Below are 25,131 nucleotides of genomic sequence, written 5' to 3' on the forward strand. Positions count from 1 at the left end.
ACCCTTATCCAGGAACTCCCAGGCCTTTTCACCTAATTGCTTTAAGTGCCAGGCAAGATCAAAGGAGCCGTGAAGAGCTCAGAGGAGAGAGAGCCATCAACTCTCATGTGTTATTTCAGAAGAGTTCTTGGAGTTAGCAGATTTGAGCTGGACTTCGAGGAAAAGGTAGAATTTGACAAGTAGCAGTTAGAGGGAGGCAGTGGAAAGGCCAGATGCAGGGGAGAGAAATGTAACACAGAGCTATAGAAGGGAACAAATTTGAAGATCTGGCTGCTAGGCTTGCCTCAGCCCCTCAGCTATGGAACCTCAGGGTCTAGAACTGCTCAGAGCCAATATTTTCTAATCTGTGAAATGAGTATAATTGTATCTGCCCATAAACATAATTTTTAAATGGAAAAATGTTAAGTAAAACCACTTCGAAAACTATGAAGTACCGAATAATGCTTATTAAGATAATGCTTATTACGTTTTTTAGGCAAAGCAAAGGTAAGAATGTGGGGAGGGATTATGTAGGCTTGGGATAAAATAAGGGTGGCAGCTTGGTACATTTAGAGAAGAAGGACTAAAACGCTATGTTTATGGAACTCTGTAAAGATTTTGAATATCAGGTGAAGGTGTCTGTATTTTCCGTAGATAATGAGGAATCTGATGATTTGTAGACATGGGAGTGACACAGAGTCTTGTTTTAGAAAGATTGATCTAACAGCATTGATTAGGGAGAAGTCACAAGGGCCTAAATGATGGTTCTTGCAATAGGAATAGGAAGGAAAGGGGTTGATGCTAGAATACTCTGGCCCCCAATTCACAGAATCCAATGCTGTGTGGGGTGTCAGGGCTGCGGAGAGGAAGGGCCAGGGAGGTGCAGTTATAAGGAAGTGGGGGGCTCTGAGTGGCTGGGTGGTTCCAGCGCTTCTGACTGTGCATCTGTTTCTGCCAGTCACAGAAACAGTGGGGGCAGGAAGGCTGCTTTTGGGGAGAAGACAAGCGGTGCTTCGCCCCAGGTAGAAACTTGTTTACATGAGCCAGCTCTGTCTTCTTGCTGACCCTGTTCTTTGGGATAAACAAGCCATTCACCCATTCTCGCTTCATTAAATGGAGTTCCCTACACCTCTGAGTCAACTTCTTTTTTCTTCTGAGCTGCTCTCTCACAGGGAGGTGCTCTGCAATTGATACCCTCCTCAGAAGGAGGCAGAACACTTACTTCAGTCGTTTGTAAAAATTCAGTCACATCAACCTGTCTTGTTTATAGACTTCGCATAAATGAACCCTCCGGTTAACTTACGTTAACTGTTCACTGACACTACATCCCACCAAGTCAAGTTCAAACTCATGGGTCTGGAGCAGCATGGAGTTAAATAACTGGGTTTAAAATTTTTGCCAGTTACTTGCTATGTGATGCTGAGGAAGTTACTCGACCTCTCTGAACCTTGATTTCCTAATCTTTAAAATGGGGATGATGATCATGATAATACCTATCTTTCAGGGTTGTTATGAGTTCTTATATTAAACTTAGTTATTACACCTAACGTAGAGCTTAGGGGGAAAAAGGCCCTCAGTAAAGGGCTGCTGTTGTTATTATTATTTAAGGGCATGAATGGCTGTGCTCCACCCTCCCTCCTAGCACGCTCTATGGCTTTTCCCTCGTTCCGTGGGATTAGGTTTACCCAGGTTCTGCCCAAGGCGAGGAGCTTCCAAGGCTGACCTTGAATCGCCTATCTCTGCAAGAGCAAGAGGGCTATCACCGTCCCTCTCCTCTCGAGTGTAACACCTTTTGGCCCACCTATAGTCTTTTCAGGCAAAATAACTTTGTTCCAGCTCAGCAGAGGTCTGAAAATGCCGTGTGTCCCTCCCTGGCAGTTAACACACAGAGGAGGACTACTCCGTGTGTTCCACTCCGGTCTCCCAGTCGCCAGGAGCAAGGTATTTGGAGTGGGGGAAGATTGAGTCCTCATGGCTGCAGTCAGCTGAGACCTGGGGCAGGGGCTTCCTCCTGCCTCATGATCAAGAGAATTGTTGGAGATCCTATCTGACCATGAAACTACCTGTTTTCTATCATAAAGTGAGTGCAAGCATTATACTCAAGCATTACTTTCAGTGAATAGAGAGAGAGTCCCTTGTGAGAAAAGTTAGGTATTCTCCGGATAAACCAGATATCATATTCAGGGACCATGCATAAATAGACCCAAGGGCCCTGGGGTCACAAAACAGCTAGAATACGGATTGGAAGTCGTGGTTTTGGACCCCGGCTTTGCTGGCATTTTTAAGCGAACCACTCCAAACTCAGTTTCCCCATCTGTACAATACATGGAATATACTTCCTATGCTTTAACAATGAGAGAAACTCCCCTAACACACAGCCTGCACGCAAGTCAGGAACCCCTGAGGCCTTGACAACTCGTGATTCCCACACAGTATCCTCCATGTTTTTTAATAGGCTTTGGAAATTAGAGCTCACTTTTCAGTCTTTTATGTCTATTTATGCTTTCAACCAAAGCCACATTGCACAATGGAAGTGCTTAAAACAAATCCTTCATTGAGAATTTGACCAAACAAAAGCCACTTTTATGAAAAGGAGTATATATTCTTTTGTGGTTTTGTGTGAAGAAAGGAAAGAGGTGCCTGGCTCTCTGTTGCACACTTGGAATCTATTTTCCAGAAACAGGGCACGCTTGTCATGTTTTTATTCTTACAAACTTAACAGAATGTAATAGCCCATTCTGATGGCATATAGTTAATAAAGGTACTTTTCTAGACTCCCAGGAAGTAAATAATTGACCTTTTAATTTCCTATAATTCAATCACAGGAAGCATACATGAAAATGAAAGAAATAAATGGAATAAAATCCAATGTGCCACCACGAACAGCTGCTTACCTTCTCACCTAGCTTCCAGAATGGCCCAATTTTACCTCATTTCTGATAGAAACAAAGAAAACTGTCTTGCATTGCTCCTGACCAGCCATGAAAGCATCTTTTTTAGGAGGCTTCTTAAATTGTCACCTTACAAATATTCTTTCTAACTGGATCTTCTTCATCATCTTGGTTCTGGAATAATTCTTTCAAGGCAGAATAGAAATAGCTGCTCGCTCACAGGTTATCTATAAAATACATCTCAAGTGTTTGGGAGAAGTGTTGAAAAGATAGCTCTCTGAAGTTGAAGAGGGTAGCTGTGGATAAGGGTGGGCAGGTGACAGCTCTGGTGGCCTTTAGCTTTAGCACAGACCAGGAGGCATTTTTCTCTCTTTCCAGGTTGGGGAACTGAGGTTCAGCAAAGCTGAGGGCATGGGACATCCCCATCCAGGGGCCCTTTCCCTATCTTGTACTTCGTAATTCTGGACCACAACTGGGAGTAGTTTCCGTTTGATTTTGCTTTAGCCAAAAAGGCCTACAATTTCTCATAACAAATCTCTTTGGAGGAATTTCATTTTTAGTCCTTCACTTATCTGAGTGATCTTGATTTCCCCTTTTCTATTTCGCAGCTCTCCATTTGTTAACACAGACAAATAAAACAATTGCTGTTCCCTTCCCACACTACCATCTGATTAAACCATACTAAAAGACCCTCTTCCATTAAAACCCTAAATCATTGGTTGCCATGCTTGTGAAAGTTCCTAAGCTAGTACATGGCCAAAGTCAATGATGGAATATACCTTGGGTGTTCCTTGCTGAGAAAAATCTTTTTTTTTTTTTTTAAGATTTTATTTATTTATTCGACAGAGATAGAGACAGCCAGCGAGAGAGGGAACACAAGCAGGGGGAGTGGGAGAGGAAGAAGCAGGCTCACAGCGGAGGAGCCTGATGTGGGGCTCGATCCCATAACGCCGGGATCACGCCCTGAGCCGAAGGCAGACGCCCAACCGCTGTGCCACCCAGGCGCCCCTGCTGAGAAAAATCTTATCCCTCATCTCATAGGCTCACAGATTGTCACATTGTGGAGATCTAGCAATTGCTTCAGTGAACATCTTCTACCAGATCCAAGTTCAGGTCCTTGAATTGTTAGATGCTTTTTGTTTATTTGAGGTTTAGTTGGTGAGGAAAACATTCCATTTCCTTTCATTTGTTTTTCCGGAATAACTAGTCATTTTCCTTTCTGGAAAAAAGAAAAGTCAGACTTGCCCTTGGCTGTGATATCACCTATTATGTAGTGAAGGAAATTGACAACAGTCATCTGAACATTTTTGTGGAGTTTGAAGTAAAGTTGTTTCTCACTGTTTTTCTCTTGTGTTCTAATAGTATTTTCTTTCTTCCCCTTTCATTTTATCCAAAGATTTTAATAAAAACAATATAGTTTAAAAAGTCACATGGTGCAGAAAAAGAAATGAAGATTTTGGATGATTATTTTTAAGTATATTTTTTACAACACCAAGTATCAGTTTTCTCCAGCAATTAGCTCAGTACTCATTTTATTGAAAATAATGAGAAAAGTAAATGAAGTTCCCCTTTGAGTCAAGTTATGGTTTTTTATCTTCTCTCTCCATTTTCTTCCTCATCTGGACTACAGTTTTTTGTACATAATGATGTCTCTTTACACTTAGCAAATGAAAAGAAGAGAATATTTTTCCCACAAGTTTATTATGCTGAAAGAGTTTTAACTGGCGTATAGGAAGAAATCTATATTCAGATAAGAATATATACAAGCCTGAACTTGTCTTTAAAATTTGTTTCATCTGTGCTTGGGCCCTCCTACAAATTTGAAGGGAGAGGGAATAGTTAAAATTAAACCTAGTTCTCTTCTGTCCTTTAGGATAATCAAAAAGAAATTCTTTATAATCAATGACTTTAAAGATTTATAACTTTATATTTTGTAGATTTTATTTATTTGAGATAACATGAGCAGGGGGGAGAGGTAGAGAGAGAGGGAGAAGCAGACTCCCCACTGAGCAAGGAACCCGATACAGAACTTAATCCCAGGACCATGGGATCGTGACCTGAGCCGAAGGCAGGTACTTAACCGACTGAGCCATCCAAGTGCCCCAATTTATAACTTTAAATAAGACATTATTTTTTCTTTTTCTATAGACAGGGTGTATTAAGGGGGCAGGCGTATGAATAGATGATGTCCTTCTTTGACATGATAGGGATTCCAGTTCACTAAGGTCTATCTTTTCTCCACATTGCCTACATTGAAATCCATGCTCCATCACTTCAATAACACCCTATCTTTTCTCCACATTGCCTACATTGAAATCCATGCTCCATCACTTCAATAACACCCTTGCAAACACTCTAGATTCCTTTGCCCATTTTTTGGGGAACACCCATCTGGCAAAACCCCAAGCAGTGATGAACCCAACTCTCTGCTTCTGGGGGGACCACATCTGAGTAGCTGAGCCCTGTTACAGTTACATACCTGGAAGGACTGTTTCCCTTATAAATTTGATCACCCACCTCAAATGGACCCGTAGCCCAACTATTTTACCTCACGTCTATCATAATTTTTATCTTTAATTACTCTTCAGAACTAATTTGCTCTCCTCAAACTTCAACTCTCCAACTTCCCAACTCACTCAATAAATTAGCTCACCTCCTACTTCACAGAGAATGTAGAAGCCATTTAGTGGGAGCTCTTCTCATCAATCTATCAAACATTAAAACTAACTTACTTCTATACTTTCTCTTTTCTTATAACATCAACCAATTCCTTCTCAACTAAATCCTTTGAAATAGCTTGTAAGCATGCTTAAGCCTTAACCATTTACAATAACATAAATGAAAGCTTCCAGTAACCTCAAACCCCTACATCAATCATCTTCTATCACCTTCCCTTTCACAGTCAAACTCCTCAGAAAAGTTGACTATACTCACTGTCTACATTTGCTTCCCTTCCATTCATGCCTCAAGACCACTTAGATCTGGCTTCCCCTTCAGCCACTTTACTAAAACTGCTTATTAGGTCAACCACGACCACCATATCCCTAAATTAGATGGATCATTTTTAGTTTTCTTTTGACATGTCTTTTTAGCAGCATGTGATACTTTTGATCGCTCCCTTCCTGTTGTAATAGTCTTTCTTTGCCTCATCTTCCCTGACTCTACACTCGCTTTGAGTTTTTCCCACTTCTCTGGCCTTTTTAGACTCATCTCCCCTTGTCCGTTACACAGGAGTTAATCAAGATTCTATCCAAGGCCCTCTTCTCTTCTCTATCCTTAAGTGATGCCATCTATACTCTTAAATTAAAATAACATGAAAACAGAGATGAGTCACAGATTTATAACTGCCAAACTCCAGACACATAGATGCAACTTACTTAATATCTCCATTTGTATGCCTTAAAGACCTATCACTGTCAATATATCCAAAACCAAACTCCAGAATCCTCCTCCAAACCTAATCCATGTCCAAGTGTCCCCTCTATTGTTACACAAACAAAAAACTCAAGTGTTTTCCTGAATACTCTTTCTTTCATCTGGCTGTTCTGCAAATCATCCTTCACTAGTTTTACTGCCTGCAGAATTTCCATTCAAGATAAATCCTTTAGAATGTTCTGATTGTTATTGTTTGGTTGATTTTTTTTTTTAACAACTACCTAACACCTTTTTTTTCTCCAACGCACTGAAACAAGAAAGAATTATAAATGGGAAATGATCTAAGTGTAAAATACTGCACAGAGTCAAGTATTTTTTTAAAAAAACAATTACATGCCAGGAAATATTTTTGTTTTTTAAAAGAGAAACATTAATAGTGGGCATCATTCTTGTTACTTTCTCAAGGTCAGAGTCACTAAATTCAGAGAACTGAGGCTCGTAAAGGACTGCAAACTTCACCAAGACTTTCAAAAGGTCTAAATGGATTAGTAACTTACCTTCTTAGATATACATATTTCTTACATTTGGTAGAGCAATAAAACAGTTTTAAAGTTAATTTTCTATCATAAAATCTTATAAATGGGCACCATCATCATGTTGGATTTCTCAAGAGATCTGTAACTTGGCCTATAAAAGAGATGTTTCTTATATATTTTAAAATTATTCTAAGCAGAAAGCACTACAGAGTTAGAATGAACATTTTATCCTATTCTAGATTATATACCAGTAAAGAGAGAGATTCTTCTGCAAAGCCTCCTAAGGATACAAAATCGTTCAGGATATTGAATTATTGGGGAAAATAAGAGTTACATTTTTGCAAATAAACCCTGTACCTATATTGAAAGCTCAGTATTCACGGGAGCTTTCCCAGATAATATGCCTCCTCCTGCCAAAATACAAAGCCACCTCCATCAGTTAATAATGAGTATGACTAATTATTAACCTGAACAACAGATGACATCAGAGAAAACTGGCATAAATTATCCCAAAATGAACTGTGAGTGAATCTGTCCATTTAATGATTCTAATTTACATGATTCTCCTCCCTGCTGTTCCCTTTGTAAATAGTCTTTCATTTAAATAATTTTCAGCCCAAAAGCTAGAATCATAATTATTCTGGGAGTTATATGGGTTTGATGGGTAAGCCATTCTTTTAGCCATAACTTGCAAGCTGTTCAGATCATTGATCTCTATACCTGGCTGATAGTTTAGATATACTATTGCTCAGGTATTTGGCTCAGGACCCTGTTCAGAGCTCAGATCACAGATAAACTCCTTAAATGGGAACTCATGGGACATAGAACCATGCTTCCAAGGCAGCAGTGTTGGGCAAATAGCCTAGGTGATACAGACAAAAGTGCTTCCATGAACCATCTTTGACACCATCTGAGGAATCAGTGGTAGGCATGCCACCTTCACAGCCCTCCAAGTTCCAGCAGACCCTTTAAATTCATTCTGGGGGCACATTCTGCATTTTCTTGCTGAATCTGAGACCACATTATGAAGCCATGTCATTGATTTGATCAACTACCAATTATGGCAGTTCTCTCCTAGATTTTGAAAATTACTTTTTCCTCTTTACATCTTGGTAGAACATCTCATTCTGAGAATTGACTTTCTCTTGCCCTCTATTCCCACACTTTGCCTAGGGGGGAAGAAAAACGGAATTTTAAAAGAATACCCTTTTGTTCCTATCACCACAAAAAGAAAAATCAAAAGGAATTTAATATTTCCCACCACACATGTGCTCATGTGCACAGGATCACACAATTAGTCTCCTTCATAATAAAGAGGAAAAGAACCAAGGGGAAACAAAATCTATAGCCTCTTTTGGTGTAAAGTCTATGGGATACTCTGCACAGTCAAACCATCTATTAAGGTCAAAACCATAATCTCCTCTTCTGGGTACCTAAACTGCCCAGATCAGTCATTTCAGTGAATAAAGGAATAAAGACTAGAAAAAAGGATAGTTGCAGATTTGAGAAATAGAAGTGCCAGTGCCATGGATGGCAATAGTACCACTTGTATTATTACAGTCATTTTTATATTACTAGCATTTGATGATTATATTATCTAGCATTTGTGGATTGTTTTGACAATTTGTCCAAAGAGAGAGAAAATAAAAAGAAGGAATCTTTTCAGGAAGAAACACGTGTGTGCGTGTGTGTGTGTGTGTGTGTGCGCGCACGTGTGCATGTGTGGGCGTGTGCATGCACACATACGTACTTGAACGTGCACTAGGTACACCATACCCAACCTGAGTGATTCAATAGATCACCCGGTCGATAGAAAACGGAGATAACTTTCAGTTCGCTTCGTCTTTTGAAATACGATTGTATGTTATGGTGTCTACAAGCCTTGCCAGATTTTAAAGACTTGTTCAAGTTAATCTTGACAGATGTAGGTCCTAGCATTTATTTGGCCTTGAAAGTTATTTTATTTGTAGATACTGCTCTGGTTGCTACATAGATGATGGCATTGGGTGGGGTATTTTAAACCTAAGATGGTTCAATGGATAAACAGGAATACATCAGCAATGAGCTTCATAAATGGCCTCATGCGAAAAAATCCAGTAAATACTGGATCAGGGCCTGCTGGTCATAAGGAGGCAGATCCTGGTGTTTGTTTCATTGAGCGGTCCCTTCCAAAGGAATCAACAGCAGCTTTTAAGATGGTCAGCATTCAAATGTGCTAAGTGCGAACCTTAGAAATATAGTTTTCACATTCACCTTTGCCTGCCCCCTTCTGAGATGACAGGAGAGCTGGGCCCCGCCCGTGACACCAGTTCCCACAACACAGCTCTAAACATCCAGAGGCAAATTCACTAAGACTCAATATCACTCAAGTCTCAGGGCCCTTCATTTGAAGGAGCCCCTTTGTAAAGGACCTGTCCTTTTTTTATATTCAAAAGTTTATAATCTTTATATGAGGAAGAGTCCCCCAGATTGGGTATCCTTCAGGTTCTGTGAAATCTGGATCCACTCCTGTCTATGTGAGTAAGCACGATAAAGAAAACATGATGAATTTATGCCCTTAGTGTAATATGAAGTATTACGATATATATCATTGTGAAAGACTTCAATATCTAGCATTCATATAGCCCCCTTTTCTGCATTTGCTTATTGGAGTAGTTTTAGTAAAAGAATGTATTTTCAACTTACTTAGACCAGGGTTCCAAAATTCCTCAGGAAGTTTAATTTTCAATTTGGTGTCTGAAGCTGTTATTCCTCTCCACATCTCTTCCCAAACATTTTGCACCATTTCTCCTGCTCATGATACCATGGCAAGCAACTTGTCACCTCCCGAAAATTGTATTTAATTCACAGATACCCAATAATGGTTATTACAGGATCATATAATATCACACTCTACCTTTGTATTGTACAACTATGACCGACTTCGAATGACTCTCTTGCCCTCCTTTGCAATTCAGTCCAATTATGAATTGATGATTGCTTTTAAATCCTATTCTGGATCCACCAGTGCACCTTTTAAAGTCTTTAACATTAAGCATTGGAAGCTCCCAAACTGGCCCCATCTCAGGTGTACATTCTCATAACAAAAATTTCATGGAAACTAGCCACCTGTGAGCCCTCTGCTCCAAAAGGCCTGCACGACAGAAGCGCAAAAGCACAGTGAAAAAAATCCTAATTAAAGAAAATCACCACCCAATCATACCAAATTAATGCTACCCTGAGTGAAATTCAGAGAAAAGAACTGATTATATTCAATGTAAGTACCAAAAGCCATTTGGGCAGACTTTTCAGCCTAAAGGAGGATGGTAGGAGGGTTAGTCTTAAGAATTTTGTTAAAGATTTTTTAAAGAATTTTCCTAGAATTAAGTGCCCTTTTCAGCTTTAATTATGATTCTGCTACCAGCAAGAATGATAACGTTCAGATGAACTTAACTGCACAAAACACATAGAAATTAATAAAAACTTTTGTGCTGATGATGACAAATTACATTTCCCATCTCTTTTTTACATTCCTCATACTGACCCATTCATACTGTCATCTTAGAAAGAACAAATGAAAGGATGCCTTGCCTGCTAACAGGTTTTTGGACCTTCTGAGAATCTTTACTGAGTTAAGGTCTGAGCAGAAGACCTTTTCTGAGTATATTCTGAAATATAGACAGATGAATAGAATAAGGGCAAATAATTGTTATAAATTGCATCTGAGAGAGGATTGATGCCCCCTTTCCAGAAGAAATCTTAGAAGGTGCAAACAAAGAGCACTGGGAAAGCTGCCAGACATGAACCAAAACCCTTTGAGAGAGTCTCTATAAAGACTCTACCAGCTATAGAGGGATTGAGATGGGGACTCATCTGGTTTTCCATTGAAAAACTCCTGCCACTCATCAGTACCTGTTTCCTAACTATGACAGCCTCAAGGCTTTCCACTCTGCCTGGCACATAGCAGGTATTCTAGCGTACGTCTAGTAAATGTTGACTCATCAGGTAATCAGAAAGGTCCTTCAGTTAAATGATAGTAAGAACACTGATGTATTCCACTCAGAGGCTTGCTCTATTTCAGGCTGGTGTTGGGCATTGTCTTTTGACCTCTGCCCACTCTTTTATTTATTTATTTGCTTTTCACTTAATTTTTGCGGCTTGGCGTGGTTGTGCACAGAATCTGGAACTGAAGACTGTATTAGGCCAGTCAAGCATGAAATTGTAGTTTGTTGGCTGACAATGTGCAAGGGTGCCCAGGAGACTAAGCATGATATAATAGTACTGAGGGCTTCTAACATGAATTTAATCAACCATGATTCCAGGTGACTTATTATTTTGTTTACAATGTCATGATGCACAAGTTTTCATGTTGTGTCCTTAACGCTTTTGAGATTTCTCCTATGCATTAGTCTTTGACCCGGTTGCTTTCTTTTCCATCTCAGTTAACACATTTTTAGGAGCTGTAATCGTATGTAGCACAGTCTCTAATTCAGGCATCTGAATCTCCATCCTTTCACAGAAGCAGTTGCCACTCCCAGAGTCATATTAATAATTGTAAGAAAACAATGAATTGAGCAACAGTTGTTAACATGAACCTAATGATCAGAACTGAATACAGCCAAGATCAGCTTTGGAACAGGAAAGGAAATCATCAGAGTAAATGTGATTGTTGAGACTCCAGAGCACACCTCAACAATCTGCACTTGTAGTAATAACTATTGTTCACCAGGCACGATGGTTTTCAACAACGCAGCAGTATCATGGGATGGGAAGCCTTAAGAGCACCAGTAAAAAGGATCCGAAGACTAATTTATTCATGTTAGAAACAGAGTAGTATGTCAGAGTAGGAGGGAGTGGGCATAAAGAGAGGTAGGAGGAAAAAAGAATGCTGTGCATTGAGCAAGAATTCCCTCTTGGGGCTCAAACAGAAGATACTTATCCAGGGCTTGAGCCAAGTAGGTGAGCAAGAGAGCTGGAAACTGCATCTCTTCCCTCCAACCACTCTGCTCACATGCAGCTGTGCAAATTGTAATTAATTAATTACAGAAGAAAGAGATGGCAGCCAATACATTCTAATAGTGAAGGAGGCTGAGGGCACCTGTCCAAGGAGCTGTGTGATGAACCCCCACACCAGGAGGGAGCACTAATGGGAAGACTGTGAGATAGAGCAAGGTGGACTTCCAAGGGAATCACAAATTATTATTGATGATGGTTAAGAGTGAAACCACTGGTGGCAGATAGCGGCATGGGGAAGCCAACATTCTATCCCTCGGGCTGTCGGATGACACAGAGTCTTACGTAGGAGGAATCAATAAGATTTAAATTATGGAGTCTGAAGTTTTCCAGCATTCTCAACCACTCCTTGGCTATAATTCCAGCCAAGAATTGAGAAGAGAAGCGAGAAAATTTTTAGATCCCATAGCATTATGTTATGTTGTAAGTTAAAGGTGGTGTAACATTGCGGAACTTAAAAGGTCTTTGGATTCAGAACAATGGATTCAGACTCCTGTCTCTTTCACTTAATAACTGAGTGATTGGGCAAGTCACTTAACTTTTTCAAATCTCTGTTTCCTAATCTTCAAAATTGGAAGAAGCTGTTGTAATAATGGTAAAGTGCCAAGCACCATACCCACCTTCAGGATCATTTTAATAACTTGGAAGCCTAGACATATAATCCTCAGACTGTTTTAAGTTTTGGGTTTTTGTTTGGTTTTTTTTAACATAAAGGTGATTGCTTTGCCTTGGGCCATTCTAATTCTTGTCTTCTACCTGCTGATTGCTGTGAGTAGAAGCAAGCTCCTGTAAGGCCATCGTCTGGTTTGGGGTATAGTCTGGTGCATCATTATTTTTAAAGACCTATTTAAAAATATATGTATGCATATCCCAAGATTTATACACACAGTTTGGGCTGGGAATGAGTTAAACCAAAAAGAAATGATTAAACAGAGTTGACTGGTTCCTGCTTGCTTCCTTTCTCCCTCTCTCTGTGGGTTTCAGAAAAGTGTTTGTTAAATAAAACACTGCCCTGTCTGCCTGTCAGGATTTGCAGTCTGACACAGAAAAACACAAAGACCAAATGGGGCCAAAAATGTTTACAATGGCCTTCTTTTTACCACACTCCTTGTGCAAACTGAAATATTACAGAAAACAGGATTCAGTTTTATTCATAATGAAACCTCTTAAAATGTATTTAGGCACGACTCCATTGACAACCATAACACTTTGACATTGCAATCAAAATGAGAGCTCTTTTCTTTCTTGAAGCTCTCCAAGACCACTAAGAGAACGTAGCCAGTTTTCAGCCTGGTACAGGAAGTACACATTCAGACCTCTTCAAATATACACGAGTGTACATTTTAATAGGACTGTTTATTTAAAGGGACAGCCATATCGGTCTCTTGTATATAAAAGTCACTTAATTGGCATTCGAGGATCCTTCCTCGCTTCTATTACCTACTTCCTTAAGGACAGAAAAGCAAAAAGCATGTGACTCACCTTCGTGGGGACTTGACCGGTTCTACTCTCGTCCTGACAAGAAGCAGTAATGAGTTCTAACTTTCAAAGTACCAAGGAAGACCCTCCTCTGCCAACAGAGAGGACACAGCTTTAGGAAGAAAGGGACATGGGGTCAGGGTCACCACAGGCTGGGGATTCTCTTTCCCATTCATTAGGTCCCCAAGAACCTTTAACAGGGTTTATCAAGCTCCCTCTAAAGTGGCGGCAGCTCAGCATCCACTGGGGTATTCCAGTTTCATGTTCAGATCGCTGGCCTTTCCCCTGAAGATTCTGATTTGGGCGGCCTGAGAGTAGGAGATCTGTATATTTCACAGTATCCCAGGGGATTCTGCTATAGCAGGATAACAGGAAAACTCTGGGGAAGTCCAGAAATTCTGTGAAAGAGCTGCCCTGTCAGATTCAAGTAGGACTTGACTACTATGCCCATTTTACAGAGATAACACTGAGGCTCAAAGTCACAAAACAAGTAAGGGGCTAAATTGGGTCATGAACCCAAATCTGTTAGAGTCCAGAGTCCATATTTCAGCCCAGTCTGAGACAGTCCCTCCAGCGCAGCAGGTGACTCAGGCTTCACACAGTCCCTCGCCTTTGGCATTTAGTACCTTTCAGTATGTCAGCTCCCAGCAGCTCTCTGCTGGTATGCGCTGCTGAAATCTAGTAACCAGGACTGTGAAAGCATTAACTCTCCCTTTAAACCCATTAGAAGTCCATTGGCCACAGTGTAAGGACCTGCAGGTAAACCCAGACCTCTCCTGAGAGTCAAGTTCACGGACTTTGTGACAACTCTTTTCTGCTGTGTTCAGGCCACTTTTTCCAACATGTCCAGGATCAAAATTGGATTCCATCTGATTAAAACTGAAAGAAGTCCGTTGACTGACATATGCAAATGTTTTCCCCAGAGATTCCTTATGTCTAGTGCTCTTCACACCAATTATACTCTTTATTCTTCAAATAAAATTAATAAAACCCAAACTTCTCTGGTTGAAGATGGGATGAATATTCTAAAGCCTAAAGGCCAACTCTCTCTTCCATCTTCTCCTCCCCATGACATCCACTGAGGTCCCTCTCACCTGTGAAATCTTGGTGATCCACAAACACCGTTGGAAAGTCAAGGTCCTAGGGTCTCTTTCCAGTAATAAAAAAGCAAATGCTAATGAAATGGATAAGATTTTTCCAATACAGTAACTCATAACAAATAAATAAAATACCCCTTACTTGGCTCCATTGCTAAGAATTAATATGATCGCATAATTTGAAGGCATTGGACTTGGAGTTAGAAATTCTGCACTCTGCAATCCACTGCTGGTATCTTTATTATCAGGACAAGCCACGGGGCTCACCGGGCTGCAGCAACATGCCCCTCATGAAGCCCAACTTCACGGCTTATCCCTCAAGCCAGGAAGCAGCCTGCTAGCTTGTAGCAGAGATACAGGTTGTTTCATTAAACACACATCGTGGGCGCTGGCTCTTATAGCTGCCTTGATTTTGTAGAGATTCTAGAATTGAAGTTTCAGACCAAGGAAGAACTCAGTGTTCACTGTGAATACTGCTGCTACCACTAGTCCCCTGCTGACTAGTCCTGAAATGATCCAGATAATGAACCAGCCACAGAGCATTATTTGGTTGCCAAATAACACTTGGTGAAACAAATCCAAATTTTATAGACATGCAAAAGGACATGTGAATGTGTGAATGAGTGGATGTGTCTCTTCATTTTAGAAGTTTCTTTGTACTGTTTGTTCACAAGAATCACAACCAAACAAAATGCACCTAATACGCAATGATATGATGCGTCTACAAGAAGAGTTTGAGCCAAACAGAACACAAAGTGAAAGCACAGTTTTTGGTGGGTGGGAATGACCATATCTTGACCCAGAGAGAAATGCTCATGTTCCCATCAGACTTCCTCAGAGAGACAACAGTAGGTATAAAATCACCCATTTCCTGGGCCAAAGGGCCAGCCCAGCCTACTTCACAGCAAGGTACTCAGGTGTTAGTTTCTGAAAATGAATTTGATCATACCCAAAGGTAACAACACACTCCCCACCTGCTATTATTTCTTCTAACATACTTCCTGTGTTTTATATGTCATTTAAATAAAAGTCCTGAAAGTAACATGGAGGAGAGAAAAGAATATAACTTTTGGCATCAAAAGTTTTGGCCTTACGATCTTCAGCAAGTTACTGAAGGTCTCTGACGCTTGGTTACTTCAGCTGTAAACTGAAGATAACGAACACCTATTGAGAGGATTAATGTGGGATTAAATGAAATAGTGTATCCATCTATAAGTCAGCTGATGGACAGAAGACACCAATAAAGCATAGTCATTATTAGTAATATTATTTGAGTAAAGACCAAACAATGGCAAATCCTCTCCCATCTTCCCCAGATAATCTGCTCTCCTGCCCAAGCTCATACTGAAGGAGAATAAAAGCTCTTTTGTTTAATAAATGTTCTTACTAACTAATACTCAGACAAGGGATCTCAGCCCTTGGGTACACATGAATCACTTGGGTTCATTAGTTTGGGGTGGGACCTAAATATAAGATATTTTTAACAAGTACACGATGTTTCAATATGCACCCGGGTTGGGAACCAATGGTTTAAGTTATTAAACAGCTTACTGTTAGTTTTCCTGCTTCAAGATTCCCCACACTCCAATCCATTCTCTAGTGTACTAAAATAGTCACCCCAATAATCAGATCTGACCTTGTCGTTCCTATATTTCAAAACCTTAGTGAGCTTCCTTTGGCTGTAGCAAAAATGATGAATATACTTCTTTTATGTACCAATTCCAGTAGGTTGGTGGTGGCTTCCAAAAAGCCTTGTGTAGAGAAGGATTCCATGGGTTGGCCTGGGCTCAGCAGGAAAGAATGTCATTCATGGCAGATCGAGGACATCTGTCATGAGGATAGAAAGTCCAGAACTCTGGGATTTGCCGTTCCCAATATATGGAATACAGCTAAAACTCTAACATGGCATAGAACATCTCGCACAGGTTATTTCTCTAGTTGCATTTCCTGCCTATGAAGCCACAAGCTATATCCACAATTTCTTATATTTCCTCCCAAGCATGAATCCTCAACTCCATGACTTTGCTCACACTATTTCTTTGCTAGAAATGGCCTCATCCTTCTTCCCTCTTTACTGAATCCCCTAATCCTTCTTCAAGATTCAGGCTGAATGTCACCTTTTCTGGAAGAATTCCCATGAATATGCCAGGTATAATTAGTCTCTCTCTCCCAATCTCTATGCTTATGAAGCAGTTTTTCCCCTATCTTTATAACTGACATTGTCATAATACCATATGGTAATTTACTCTATGTTTACATATTCAAGTCCCTGAATATATGATGCACATCATTAATGCTCAGTAAATGTTGATGAATGAATGAATGAATGAATGAATGAACAGACTCCTTGGACGCAGATACTATTGCTTACTCATCTTTGTTTCCCAATGCCCAGCTAGTAACTGACGCATAGTAGGAATTCAGGAGTCGGCTGAGTGACTGAGTCAGTGTCTACAGGCTCTGCTGTCACCCATATGGCACAGTGATCTGGGCTCATTCTGAGTCACAAATCACAATCTGCCAGAAAACTTCCATCTGGAGAGATCACTCCCCACAGCAGCTTTTCCTTTCAGTCTTTAGGCCTGTTTTGTTCCTTATTCAACAGGAAATAATTGAATGCTAGCACTGACTCAAAAATAACTCGGGAAGCTATAAAAATTGTAAAAGGTCTATTAGTAATATTGTGCAGGATGCTTTATGGCAGCCCTGCAGAGCGCCATGCATCTAGTTCCCGGGGCTTCTTATGCGTCTATGTTGCTCTCCTTACCCAGGTGGTCAAGCAGCCCACCTGCCCCTCACAACTCAGTCTTGCTGACTGCTCAGTGCAGCAAAACTGATCAGCTTGCTATATGTGGAATAAAAGGAAAATGCTCAGCGCATGCTCAGAATTATCCCTGATCAGGTAATGTTGTGCAAAAGAAACGTGACATCCCTTCTTTCTCACCCTCTGCCACCTGAAGTGTAAGTGTTGTGCTCTCTCTACTAAAGGTGAAATTCTGCCCTCAAGGATTTCTTCCCTGAACATAATAATGCTGAGATGCACAAAGAGTTAAGCTTTCTCCATTCCGTGTGGTTTGCTCATTTAAATCGGCATCGCTACTGAGCAGAAACTATTTTAGCTCTGTGCATAAGTGGAATATCTAACATAGAATTACATTATAATGAAATATGAATTAATGCAAGCCTCATAAAATGCTTTTCATGTTCTGCAGGCATCCAAAAGTTGAAAATGCCTATAATCTTATTTTACTTCCAGCTCAAATGATGATACATCAGGTTAATATGCTTAATTAAAAGTCACATTTGAAACATTCGAAGGGATAGTTAATTCACTATTGACATTTGCTATAACACAGTTAAGCATTGTGGAAACAAGACAATGGGACATGTCACTCCTGCTGGGAACAGAAGGATGATATTTTATGGTTTTCAGGAAACAGTATGTGCTTGACACCCAAGAAAATGCAGCTAACCATGCCCTAAAATATTTGCCATTAATAAATTTTTGCTTAAAGAGACATTCTCAAAATAATATCCAAACCACTTAGCTGTCTACTTGTAAACGAAGATTAATGAGAAAGAAATATTTCCAGGTGCCATTTATTCCACATGTTGGGTCTGATTAGTTGACTGTTGGGCACATTCTTCAGAAATGGTCAAAGGCTGCCTGAAGACTGTCCCTTTCAGCTTGAAGCTACTAGAGTCCCCTCCCTGCCACTTGACAGTGAATTTATAATAAAATGACTGAGCTTATTCCATTTACAAACAGGTTGACTTCCCATTTATAAAGCTTTATCTTTTTATTCTCCTACCCAAAAAGTCCGTGTTGCTTTAAAATGCAGTTGGGCGGTCCTCTGCTCACCAGTGCTCTTGCGGATGATTCTGGTCGGTCCATCAGATGGCACACACCCGCTCTCACTTTACCATCTGTCTCCTCCACCCTGAGGTCAAAGCCTGGCCACAGTCTGCTTCCCACGAATTGCGCCTACAGTGTTTTACAAGTATTTCGAAGGCTCTTTCGCAGGATTTCCTCTTAATTACTCTCCCTCCTGTATCCTGGAGAGAAAAAAGAGCTGGACCTGCAGGGAGGGCGGGGGCAGAACAAAGCTGGAGGAAGAGAGACCCCGGCAGGTGTGCCACGCTCAGGGACTTTAACCCTTGAACCCCGGGGCAGGACTCCGATGCCCTGCCCACAAGCCCCCCCCCCCCCCCCCCCCCCGCTGAGGAGGGAAGGGCACTTTCAAGAGGGGGAAAGGCTGGGCGGCTGGGGAGATGAATGGAAGGGGAATGGAGCTCCTCCCCAGGGGCTAGGGGCAAGCGCACTGGTCAGCCCCAAGAACCAGGAGGTGAGAGGACAGTCTGCCGGGTCAGAGAGGCCACTGAGAGAGTGAGCTGGGGGGGGGCAGGTGTCAGGCAAGCCTGCATGTGAGCCTGGCGGGTCAGGGTGACCCCGCTTCACCTGTACATTCCGCACACAGGCCCCTGAGAACTTGATGGGAAATCAGAATTGTTTTTGTTAATGATTTCAAATTTCCTGTCAATAGAGCTCAGCTGCTGCTAGCGCAGAGGGCAGTTTCCTTTACAAGTTCTACGAGTTATTTATTTTTCCTTTTGGCTATTGTGTTCCTCATGGCTCTACTGAGTTCCCTGTTCGGCCCCTGGAATCAGGTTCTCACCTTTCTTTTTACTCACTCATCAACTCCCCTGCTACCACTTCCCACCACACACACACACACACACACACACACACACACACGCCTTCAAGGGACAATAAATTACTAGATCTAGACAGTTGCTCTAAACAAGAAACATTCGTTATATCACAGAATTTACTATATTACGGAGGAATGTGTTGTTTAAGTTATGGCTGCACTGAGGCCTCAGAAACAGTTCCCTGTTCTTAAGTGGCTGGATTCTTGAAAGTCAGCTGTTTGTCTTCCTGACCGTTTTAGAACAAATGCCACATGCGAAGGTCAACCTCAGTGGAAAGTTCAGAGCCCTACATCAGGCAATAAGGTTATATTTTCAAGGTTCTTTGACAAGATCCTTAAAGGGTCAAATGTGGTCTTTGAAGGGTCAAAGTTAATGCAGAATATGAAACAGCATGTTACATGCATACTTGCAGGCAGGCAAGAGCAGACTTAGCAGAGAGGGAAAACCCCATGTACTGTTGTAGTGATCCTTGGGGTCCAAAACAAAAAAGGTGTCGGGAGAATGGATCGAGCTAATCAGGGAAAACAACCCAAATATCCTCCAGCAGCTAAAACTAACTTGTGGTAGGGGAGAAAAAAGGAAGGAAGGGAGGGAGGAAGGAAGGAAGGAAGGAAGGAAGGAAGGAAGGAAGGGGAGAAAGGGAGAAAGAGAGAGAGAACAGAGGAAGCCCTATATACCACATGCAGAAGCAAATTACCTCCAGGTTGAAGAATGATAAAATTACTTCCAGGTGGAAAGTTGGAAGCTCTGGCAAGGAGATCACAGGGAACTGGGTTTTGGGGGTTTTTTTAAGATTCTTTTTTTATTCATTTGAGAGAGAGAGACAGCGCACAAGCAGGGGGAGAGACAGAGGGAGAGGGAGAACCAGACTCCCCGCTGAGCTGGGAGCCAGATACAGGGCTCCATCCCAGGACCTGTAGATCACGACCTGAGCCAAAGGCAGACGCTTAACCATCTGAGCCACCGAGGCGTCCCAGGGAACTGGGTTTTGAATACTGTGTAGGGTCTTGAATCAAGGAGATGGAGGCAAGGGAATGTGTCAAACATAATCAGGGGCATCTAGACGCCAGTGTTACATCAGCATCCCATTAAGATGGCAGGAGAATTCCTTCTGTTTCTTTATGGTTCACTGTTACAGTGTTTTCAGGCTGTTCAGAATAGTTCTGCAGAACAATCTTCATTATCATCAAAGATCTTAAGACTAAAGGAATTATAAAGTACTTTGTACGTTTTTAATTACTAGACTTTACTTTTTAGAGAAGTTTGAGTTTTACAGAATTTTGAGCAGAAAGTACAGAGTTCCCATATAGTCCGTCTCTCTCCTCACAAAGTTTCCCGTTACTAACATTTAGCAGTAGTGTAGTACATTTGTTATAATTGAGGAGCCAATATTGGTGCATGGTTATTAACTGAAGTCCATAGTTTACATAAGGTTCACTAAAGTCCATAGTCAACATCAGGTACGTGTTGTACAGTCTACAGGGTTAGAAAAATATATAATGACATGTGTCCACCAGGACAGTACCACATGTAATCGTTTGTTGTTTTAGCGAAAGCTCGGATTCTGATTTCTTGATATCTGTTCTTGATTAAAATCTGTATAGGCAGGGAAAACAGTATTTGTACCTGCAGCAGGGATATTCAAATAGAAACACGCACCCTGTTGACATGCATTCCAACAGGAAGAGAGGAGCCCTTCAGAACCTTTCTTAGTAAAAATAGCTTATCCAGGTTTGCAACTTTTAGTGGAACATGGAAGTTGGGGATTGGACTAATTAGTGATCAAAGAGTTTAGAATAAATTTGGAAAAATGCGTACTGCTCCCCACAAAAGTTACCGCGTGTACTTGATTTTCCCTCAATAACCTAGAAACTGGTTACTAACGCATTGCAGAACAGTGTGGGAACACCAAAGTTTTGGGGTTAGAATGTCCTGTTCATCCTATGTTACAACAAGAGTGTTATCCCCAAGTATGTTGAACAGGAAAGATGTTAGATGGTATTTCTATATCTCAGGTAGCTGCCCACAGATGGAAGATGTTTGTGGAAGAACTAAGAATAGTGAAGGGGAGAGGGGCAAAGGAGGGGCCCAGAGAAAAATACTTCTAAGTTCAAATGATAGGAAACAAGAAAAGCCTCAGTGCACAAAAAAAAAAAAAAAAAAAAAAAAAAAAAAAAAGACTCGGGGCGCCTGGGTGGCACAGCGGTTAAGCGTCTGCCTTCGGCTCAAGGCGTGATCCCGGCTTTATGGGAGCGAGCCCCACATCAGGCTCCTCCGCTGTGAGCCTGCTTCTTCCTCTCCCACTCCCCCTGCTTGTTTCCCTCTCTCGCTGGCTGTCTCTCTCTCTGTTGAATAAATAAATAGAATCTTAAAAGAAAAAAAAGACTCATTCTACTAGTAGTAATAAGAGAGATGGAAAAAATAAAACAGACAAAAACTATGCTTTCTTTTCCTCTTGAACTAAAACTCCTATTTGTTCCACACGGCGCCACACTAAGGGACTTCTTTCTGTGCTATCTGATCTAGTGCCTATGGGCTTTTTCCCCAACATTTTAAGAGATAAGTTCCTGTACTGTTGGTTTGCCCCATTTTACTATCATGCCCCAAGTCTACTTTTATGGATTTTTCTTCAATTGTGGGAGGTGGTGAGTTTTAAGAGAGGAAGTTTAGCATATTCAGTTGGATTCATCGTCTGCCATTTTTGGAGAATTCTTCTTTTTTCTGTTCTGTCTGAAAGAGACTCTATAAGTGAGTTCTAGTTGAAATTCTAGAGGAATCTGTTTCCAGTTCCCCACTATATTCTCAGAATTCTTGTAAGGACCATTTCTGAGGTTTTTCAACTGGAATTATCCTAAGACTTATTTCTGAATGTGCGTCTGCTGACCATTTCAAGATCGTTACTGCTGAGGGAAAAAAAAATTATTTTACCACAAGATAGATGAGTGCCTCTATCACCATTTATAAGAACTATGAACACAAAGCAAGAGAAAATGGGCTCCTGAAGGAGAGACCTGTGACCATTGATTTTAAGTGCACAAAGATACAACACCATGTTGACTTTACAATATTTTTTAGTACCTACTAGGTGCCAGGCACTGTTTTAGGTGCTGAGGATAGAACACTGGGCCTCTGTTGTTACACAGCTTACAGCCTGCAATCTAGTGGGGTAAAAATCAAAAATCAAATTCAACAAGTGGAATAATTACACAATTGGTCATTGTTTGCCTTGATGGAAAGTAACCATAGAGGGAAGATACTACATTAGAGAAGGTAGTCAGGAAGGGTTTTCCAAAACTGAAAATGAGAAGAAGCCAGCCTCTTGAAGAGCAGAGAGAAGAGGGTTCCAGGCAGAAGGAACAGCATGAGTGAAGGCAGGGGGAGTGCTTAGCGTGTTTACAAAACAGAAAGACAGCCCGTGTATCAAAAGTGTGGTGAAGGGGAGAATGACTGAGGAGGAAGGGCCAAGGGAAAGCCAGTGAGAAGGACAGATCGTGCAGGGCCTGTAGGCCAAGCTAAGGAGTATATATTTTGTTTTAAGTGAAGTAGGCATCCATCGAAGGGTTTTAAGCAAGGGAGTAATGTGATCTAATTTACTTTTGTATGGATCGCTCCTGTTGGGCCGTAGAGAATTATAGGAAAATGAGCATCGCATCTCCGGAAGGTCAGTTAAAAGGCTGTTACATTAGTGCAGACAAGCCACAAGGGTGGCCTAGATGCAAGGGATCATGATGCTTTGAGATGTAGTCCGGAAGTAGCATCACAGGACTTTCGTGCATGTGTTGTAGGGAGAAGGGTGAGAGGAAAGGAAAAATCAAGACTGACTCCCACGTTTCTAACCTGAGCAGCCGTGTGGATGGTGGTCCCAATTACAGAGATAGGAAGGACTGGGTAGCGGCAGGGAGGATGCAAGGGTTCAGTTTTAAATACGTTAAGTTTGAGATTCGCCAATGGAGGTGTCAGGTTAGCCAGTGGGATATAAATCTAGAGCTCAGAATATATGTGAAGCTATATGTATGTGTGTGTGTATATATATATAGGAATATATATATACACACACACATACATATGATTTGTTAACCTCTAGATACTATTGAAAGCTATGGATGAGATCAGCTAGAAAGATGGTGTTTGGGGGAAAAGAGAAGGTCTCAGGACAGACCCTCCAGGAACAGCACTACTTAGACCTAGATAGAGGGATGGGATTCTGCAAAGAAGATTGCAAAGGAGGGACCATGAGCAGGGTGGAGGAAGCAGGGTCTTGAGAAATCAGGTAGAAGAGTGTGTGGAGGAGAGTGGCCAGTGTGCCAGTGGGGCTGAGGGACACTGAGAGGAGTCCTTTGGGGCTGGCAACACAGAAGTCATTGGTTACCCTTGACAAAATCAGTGGAGTGACAGGAGCAAAAGCTAGTGAGGGTAGATTGAGAACAAAGATGTAGAGACAGTAATCATAAATTAACTGTTTGAGTGAGCTCTAAAAGGAAGCGAAGAGATGGGGCAAAATGTGGAGGGAAGTTAAAAGGGGAGACACTAAATTATGTTAGGATGCAGCTGATGGAAATGATTTGGTAGGAAGGGAGACAGCAGTGACAAAGAGTGAAGAAAAAAGGAATTCCCTAATGTGTCAGAGGATGGAATCCAGATCCCATGAGGAGGTACTGGCTTTTGGGGGGAGGGGAGGTTACACCCACGAAAGAAAGAGGAGTAGGGTGTGCAGCCCAGACAGGTAGGAGCGTGATGGTGGGAAGACGATATGGCTCCTGTCTGTTATATCTAATGGCTCCCCTTTATTTGCAACGGAGTATGCGGTGAGGTCATCGGCTGACTACAGGGGTAGAGCAGGACTAGAGGAGAGAAAAGCAAGTCATTTCAGGGGGAAAAACAAGTCTTTTAAAAACCCCACAATAGGGATCTGACAGGATTGGGGACCCAGCTGAGGTTTGTTACCACAATTCAGTTGAACAGTTTCCTCCAGTGCTGTCCAGAAAGAAGTTCATTCTTGCTTCTTCCAGAAAAAAGTCCTTTTACTTGCCAGAAAATATGTCCCAGTTCAGTTGCTAACATTAGGTGGCTTCAAGAATGCCTACCAGGACTAGAAGTTCGCCACGAAATGAAGCCCAAACACTACAGAGGTACCTAGGAATAAGGGAGAGCCAGCAAGGCTGACAGATGAAATGAATGTAGGGAGAAATTTCTTCTTTTCCCATCCCTCTTGCCTTCAAAGTATTCATTTCTCCAATAATTGGGTCCAAAAATAGTCAAAATCTCCTTTCACTGCACATCCAAGACTTATATATTTTTCTTTCCATTATTGCTAACAACTTTTTATTGAATTTTGTGTGAACATTCACATACAAACCACAAAGAGCTCACAGAGCAGTTGTATGCATGAATAGAGAAACCAATACCAAGTGGTATCAGGGCTTCAACTGTAAGAAAACAGATTCATCCTTCTTTTTTTAATAATAATTTTTTATTATATTATCTTACTCACCATACAGTACATCCCTAGTTTTTGATGTAAAGTTCCATGATTCATTACTTGCGTATAACACCCAGTGCTCCATGCAATACATGCCCTCCTTAATACCCATCACTGGCCTACCCCAATCCCCCACGCCCCTCCCCTCTGAAGCCCTCAGTTTGTTTCCCAGAGTCCATAGTCTCTCATGGTTCATTCCCCCTTCTGTTTACCCCCCCTTCATTCATCCCCTCCTTCTCTTATGTTCCATAAATGAGTGAAACCATATGATAATTGTCTTTCTCTGCTTGACTTATTTCGCTTAGCATTATCTCCTCCAGTCCCATCCATGTTGCTGCAAATGTTGTGAAATTGTTCTTTTTGATGGCTGAGTAATATTCCATTGCATATATGGACCACATCTTCTTAATCCAGTCATCTGTTGAAGGGCAACTCGGCTCCTTCCACAATTTAGCTATTGTGGACAATGCTGCTATGAACACTGGGGTGCATATGGCCCTCCTCTTCACTACGTCTGTATCTTTGGGGTAAATACCCAGTAGTGCAATTGCTGGATCATAAGGTAGCTCAATTTTTAGCTTTTTATGGGA

The 25,131-nt window shown here is 41.3% G+C and overlaps 1 protein-coding gene and 1 long non-coding RNA gene across 3 annotated transcripts in view; both read left to right on the top strand.

Annotated features, from left to right (window-relative positions):
- Window positions 1–14,481, top strand: part of LOC130544407 (uncharacterized) — a 32,027-nt gene extending 17,546 nt beyond the window's left edge. Inside the window, exon 2 of the long non-coding RNA XR_008960659.1 lies at window positions 1–14,481. This exon is cut by the window's left edge and continues 16,035 nt beyond it. This is a non-coding gene — a long non-coding RNA (uncharacterized LOC130544407).
- SLC9A9 (solute carrier family 9 member A9) overlaps window positions 1–25,131 on the top strand; it is a 549,652-nt gene that overhangs the window by 454,099 nt on the left and 70,422 nt on the right. The gene's annotated exons all lie outside the window — the stretch shown is intronic.

The sequence above is a fragment of the Ursus arctos genome, unplaced genomic scaffold (genome assembly GCF_023065955.2).
Source record: "Ursus arctos isolate Adak ecotype North America unplaced genomic scaffold, UrsArc2.0 scaffold_20, whole genome shotgun sequence".
Lineage (NCBI taxonomy): Eukaryota > Metazoa > Chordata > Mammalia > Carnivora > Ursidae > Ursus > Ursus arctos.